Genomic DNA, 6,848 nt, shown 5'->3' with positions numbered 1-6,848 from the left:
AAAATCTTGGCAGGTACAGTGGTTCACACCTGTAATGTCAGCACTTTGGGAGGCTGAGGTGGGCAGATGACTTGAGACCAGGAGTTTGAGACCAGCCTGGCCAACATGGTGAAACCCTGTCTCTACTGAAAATACAAAAATTAGCTGGATGTAGTAGCGGGCACCTGTAACCCCAGCTACTTGGGAGGCTGTGGCAGGAGAATGGAATAACTTGGGAGATGGATGTTGTAGGGAACTGAAATCTTGCCACTGCACTCCAACCTGGTGACAGAGCAAGACCCCATCTCAAAAAACAAAACAAAATAAAACAAAAGAATAAGGAAAAGTCAGGCCGGTTGCAGTCGCTCACTCCTGTAATCCTAGCACTTTGGGAGGCCAAAGCTGGAGGACAGTTTGAGCCCAGGAGGCCAAGACCATCCTGGGCAACTTAGTGAGATGCCATTTCTATTAAATGAATAAATAAAAGAATAAGAAAAAATCATTAACTGAAGGAGAGATGATACAAAATCGTCATCTTGGAGAGTGAAAATACAAAGTTTTTTGAACACTGGAATAGGATGACCAATTTGAGACTCCTGATCACGACCTTAATACAGGCCTGGTGCAGTGGCTCATGCCTGTAATCCCAGTACTATGAGATGCTGAGGCAGGAGGATCACTTGAGCCCAGGAGTTCAAGACCAGACTGGACAACATGGTGAAACCCTGTCTCCACAAAATATACAAAAATTAGCTGGGTGTGGTGGTGCACACCTGTAATCCCAGCTACTCAGGAGGCTGAGGTGGGAGGATTGCTAGACCCTGGGAGTCAGATGAAGCTGAGATCACACCATTGTACTTTAGCCTGGGCAACAGAGCAAGACCCTTTTTCAAAAAATAATATATATATATAAAATAAAGTAAGCCAAACAGCCTAAAAGCCAGTTGTTTTAGCTGGTAATGAGGGAAACACTGAAAATTGCCCTAGAGAGAGCAGATATGGTAATCGTTGTGGCTTATTTACACTAAACAATCACTTAAAGTATATAGTTATAATACAATACATGGCAATGTTAAAGAAAGATACAGCTAACAAAAATTGGAAAGTAGAAGGAGTGAAGAAGTATGAGAGGTTGGGGTGTGAATATCTTTATCTTACCCAGAGTGAGGAGTTAATATATTTTTGAAGGTTGAAAATCCAAGAATTAGATGATTAAAGTATTTAAATTACATAATTTAAATTACAAAGTTTACCATGAAAGAAGAAAAATTTTAGGAAGACATAGCTTAAATTACCTAAATCTTCATTTATCACAAGTCAAGTGAATATCCAATGCTGAAAATTGATAAAAGTCTAGGTGTGGTGGCTCATGCATGTACTCCCAGCACTTTGAGAGGCCAAGGCAGGAGGATTGCTTGAGTGCAGAAATTCAAGACCAGCTTGGGCAACATGGCAAAAAACCGTCTCCACAAAAAATACAAAATTAGTTGGGCATGGTGGCGGATACCTGTAGCCCCAGCTACTCAGGTGGCTGAGGTGGGAGGATCACTTGAGCCCAGGAGTTCAAGGTTGCAGTGAGCTGTGATCAGGTCACTGTACTCCAGCCTGGGTAATAGGCCGAGACTTGTCATCTCAAGGAAAAAAAATGAGCCAGGCTCAGTGGCTCACACCTGTAATCCCAGCACTTTGGGAGGCCAAGGCAGGTGGATCACCTAGCTCACGAGTTCGAGACCAGCCTGGCTAACATGGTGAAACCCTATCTCTACTAAAAGTACAAAAATGAGCTAGGCAAGGTGGCAGGTGCCTGTAATCCCAGCTACTTGGGAGGCTGAGGCAGGAGAATCACTTGAACCCAGGAGGCGCAGGTTGCAGTGAGCCAAGATTGTGCCATTGGACTCCAGCCTAGGTGACAACAGCAAAACTCCGTCTCAAAAAAAAAAGAAATGATAAAAAAATTAGTGAAGTAGACATTTTATTAATTTGTAAACAAGGAGGCAATCATTAGAAGAAAGAAAAACAACATTAAAAGTGATTGCTTGGCCGGGCGCGGTGGCTCAAGCCTGTAATCCCAGCACTTTGGGAGGCCGAGACGGGCGGATCATGAGGTCAGGAGATCGATGAAAACCATCCTGGCCCTAACCCAGGGAAAACCCTGTCTTCTACTAAAAAATACAAAACTAGCCTGGGTGAGGTGGGTTGGCGCGCCTGTAATCCCAGCTACAAGGGGAGCGAGGCAGGAGAAAATGGCGCCGGTGAAACCGGAAGGGCGGAGCTTGCCCCCAGTGAGCCTGAGGATCCGGCTACATGGCACTCAGCCCCCGGCCCGGACAAGAAGGCAAGACCTTCCGTCCTTCAAAAAAAAAAAACAAAAGGAAACTGGCTTTATGGGAGGGTGAAAACTAGAAAAGGAATAGGAAAAAACAACTCTTCCACTCATTATAACCCTTCTGTACTATCCTGAATTCAACATATGTAAAGGGCAATTTTGTAGGCATTACAATGCTTTAATAAAATTAAAACCTATTTAGGTGTGAATAAAGACCTTTAGGTTGGAACCAAGTTTTATCAAGGCAAAATTAGTTAAGTTTTATCAAGTGAACATTTATTTCCAGCCCCTTTCCATGCTCTCTTCATAGCCTTCTCTCAATATTAGTTTTCTCCCAGTATCAAAGGGATTCATTGCTCTCCTGCCTCTGGCTTTCTCCCACCTTCACTTAGGAATATTGCTTCTCCAGTTGTTTTCTGCTCAACTTTTTTTTTTTGAGAGGAGTCTTGTCCTGCTGCCCAGACTGGAGTACAGTGGCGCAATCTCAGCTCACTGCGACCTCGGCCTCCCGGGTTCTAGTGATTCTCCTGCCTCGGCCTCCTGAGTAGCTGGGACTACAGGCACCTGCCACCATGCCTGGCTAATGTTTGTATTTTTTGTAGAGATGGGTTTCACCATATTGGCCAGGCTTGTCTCAAACTCCTGACGTCAAGTGATCCAGCCACCTGGGCCTCCCAAATTTCTGGGATTACTGGGATTCCAGGCGTAAGTCGCCATGTCCAGCCTATTCCCTTTTACTTCCATTTCCCAGTCCCGTTCTCTGCTAATTCTGATTTTTTTTTTTTTTTTGAGACGGAGTCTTGCTCCGTTACCCAGGCTGATCTTGACTCACTGTAACCTCTGCCTCCCGGGATTTCAAGTGATTCTCCTGTCTCAGCCTCCTGAGTAGCTGGGATTACAGGCTCGTGCCACCACGCCCAGCTAATTTTTTATTTTTAGTAGAGACAGGGTTTCACTATGTTGGTCACGCTGGTCTTGAACTCCAGATCTCGTGATCCACTCCCCTTGGCCTCCCAAAGAGCTGAGATTACAGGCATGAGCCACCGTGTCTGGCCAAATTTTTTTTTTTTTTTTTAGAAAAATAATGAACTCACAGGAATTAATCTATGTTAACACATTGTCAGGTGCTGATAGATATAGATGGGGAAGATTTCGTGGCAGTGTGAAGTCTTCCAAAGCACTTCAGGTTGTATCATCTTTACAGGGTTCATTTCATTTCTTTTTTTCAGATGGAGTTTTGCTCTTGTGGCCCAGGCTAGAGTGCAATGGCGCGATCTTGGCTCACCACAACCTCCGCCTCCGGGGTTCAAGTGATTCTCCTGCCTCAGCCTCCCAAGTAGCTAGGATTACAGGCATGTGCAACCACTCCCAGCTAATTTTGTATTTTGATTAGAGATGGGGTTTCTCCATGTCGGTCAGGCTGGTCTTGAACTCCTGACCTCAGATGATCTGCCTGTCTTAGCCTCCCAAAGTGCTGAGATTACAGGCGTGAGCCACTGCTCCCAGCTTCATTGTTATTATGTAACGATTCAGCAGTTATTATGAACTGGGGTTGGAATCAGGATGGACCTTAAATAGTTGCTGAGACGTTAATGTTTTTGTTTTTTTTTTTGAGACGGAGTCTCGCCCTGTCCCCCAGGCTGGAGTGCAGTGGCCCGATCTTGGCTCACTTCAAGCTCCGCCTTGTGGTTTCATGCCCTTCTCCTGCCTCAGTCTCCTGAGTAGCTGGGACTACAGGCGCCCACCACCACGCCCGGCTAATTTTTTGTATTTTTAGTACAGGCGGGGTTTCACTGTGTTAGTCATGATGGTCTTGATCTCCCGACCTCGTGATCCACCCACCTTGGCCTCCCAAAGTGCTGGAATTACAGGCATGAGCCACCACGCCTGGCTGAGATGTTAATGTTTTTATTACAAGTTCTCATTAACTTGATTTAAACAGGATTTAGCACATCCCAAGCATGTAGGTGGGTAATAAATATGAACTGTGCAATTATGAGGATGACATAAAACTACTATACACTTAAGGTAAAGATTGTTGACTTATTGACCACACACCCTTAATTTACATTCTTACAACACAAACGAAACTCATCAAATTATTTTGACAGTTTTATGTGCTTAATCAACATGTTGGATATGGCATAAACACATAGCCTACAATTAACTGTCAACAATTGTTATTCCCATTATTATTAACTGATGTCCACCAATAACATTATATAACCCATACAACTTCTACTTCCAAGAAATGCAGCATATTTCTTGCATTTTATTTATTCAATAAAAAAATTTTCCATGATAAAAAACATTACTGGCATTAATAATCAAAAAGTTCGGCCGGGCACGGTGGCTCAAGCCTGTAATCCCAGCACTTTGGGAGGCCGAGACGGGTGGATCACGAGGTCAGGAGATCGAGACCATCCTGGTCTACACGGTGAAACCCCGTCTCTACTAAAAAATACAAAAAACTAGCCGGGCGACGAGGCGGGCGCCTGTAGTCCCAGCTACTCGGGAGGCTGAGGCAGGAGAATGGCGTAAACCCGGGAGGCGGAGCTTGCAGTGAGCCGAGATCGCGCCACTGCACTCCAGCCTGGGCGACAGAGCTAGACTCTGTCTCAAAAAAAAAAAAAAATCAAAAAGTTCATTACTTACAGCAAACAATGATTTTTTGGGGATTGAAAATAATTGTGCATTTTTCTGTAGATTAGGGTACAGTTTGCAATTATATTTTGCAATTTTCTTCCCAAAGGTAGGAAAGTTTAATGAAAACTACTGAATTAAAAATCACTAAAGTCAGGCTGGGCTCAGTGGCTCACACCTGTAATCCCAGCACTTTGGGAGGCCAAGGCAGGTAGATCATTTGAGGTTAGGAGTTTGAGACAAGCCTAGCCAACGTGGTAAAACCCAGTCTCTACTGAAAAACCAACCAACCAACCAAAAAAACTACGAAAAAAGCTGTACGTGGTGGTGCATGCCTGTAATCTCAGCTACTGGGGAGGCTGAGGCAGGAAAATCGCTTGAACCTGGGAGGGGAGGTTGCGAGATGGCGCCACTGCACTCCAACCTGGGCAACAGAGTGAGATTCCGTCTCAAACAAACAAACCAAAAATCGCTAAAGGCAGAAAATAGGTTCCATTTCACCCCGCCCCCCGCATTCTATTTCTTATGTACTTCTAAGTGGTCTGGACGTTACCTTCATATCATTTTAACGAACTCATATTTTCTTGTTTTTGCTAATTCTCCTACAAGAGGCCTACTTTATCTTTAACTTCTAAAAAACATTCACGGGCCTGGGGCGGTGGCTCACTCCTGTAACCCCAGCACTTTGGAAGGCAGAAGCAGGCGGATCACCTGAGGCCAGCAGTTGGAGACCACCCTGCCCAACATGGCGAAACCCTGTATCTACTAAAAATACACACACAAAAAAATTAGCCAGGCGTGTTGGTGAACGCCTGTAATCCCAGCTACTCTGGCTAAGAATTGCTTGAACCGGGGAGGCGGAGGTTGCAGTAAGCCGAGATTGCACCATTGCACTACAGCCTAAGCAACAGAGTTAGAGTCTGTCTCAAAATAATAATAATAATAATAATTCATTTTTGGAAACTGTTACCTACTAGATTTCAAACAACTTGGGAAGGAAATCCTGTTTGAGTTAATCCATGTGTATTTCTAACAAGTTCAGTGTCTTACTTATAAATAGTACTTGAAGGAAGGAATACAACTTTTCTTTATGTAGTTATTTTACACTTGATTTAAAGGAACTTTAAAAGACGCAGTTAAACCTAGAGACAGATGCCCTCCAAAATTGTCTCACTTTCATTATTTGTGATAACTAGTAAGAGTTAGCAGAAAAAACTCCCCAGCAAGTGAAATGTCAAACCATTACTAAAGGAAAGAAAAAGAAAGGAACAGTCTTTTCTATGTTAAACTCACTTAAGAGAAAAAAGAAGAGCTGGTATTTTTCGATTAATAATGTTTGTATTTTGTGATGCCGATACTCAATTTTACATTCTAAAAATACTACTTTTATAGTAGGAAGCAGTATACGTTTGAATCCTGACTCTGTCGCTTATTGTAAGAAGTTGGTCAAGCTATTGGACCTTGCTAAGCCTTCCCTGTTGTGACTGTAAAATGTACTAACACCATCTACCTCTAGAATGGCTGTAAATCGAGTAAGGCTGATTTAATACAGCGTCTGGCACACACCAGGCATTCGGTATGGCGCCAGTCATTAACAGTAGGTGGTTGGTAACTGCGATTCACTCAAAACAATACAGATGCACACGGATAAGAGTTCATACTTTGAGTCTTATTCAAAGATTGGTATTAGCCAGGCATTTTGATAGGTGCACTCGGAGTATTATTTTTGTACCTTACGGTGTATAATTACGCAAGCTCAAAAGCTAATAATTAACAGTTCACTTTGCTTTACTCTGGATTTTGCATTGACCTCAGAGAAGGCACTGCCTAGACAAACGGGTAAGGCCAAACAAACACTGACTCAAAAAAGATCCTTTATTTAACGCAGTGTTTTTAGTGC

This window comes from Rhinopithecus bieti, unplaced genomic scaffold (genome assembly GCF_001698545.2).
Source record: "Rhinopithecus bieti isolate Rb0 unplaced genomic scaffold, ASM169854v2 scaffold_20069, whole genome shotgun sequence".
Taxonomy (NCBI): domain Eukaryota; kingdom Metazoa; phylum Chordata; class Mammalia; order Primates; family Cercopithecidae; genus Rhinopithecus; species Rhinopithecus bieti.
The sequence above is the reverse complement of the archived record's forward strand: the minus strand, read 5'-3'. Positions refer to the sequence as shown.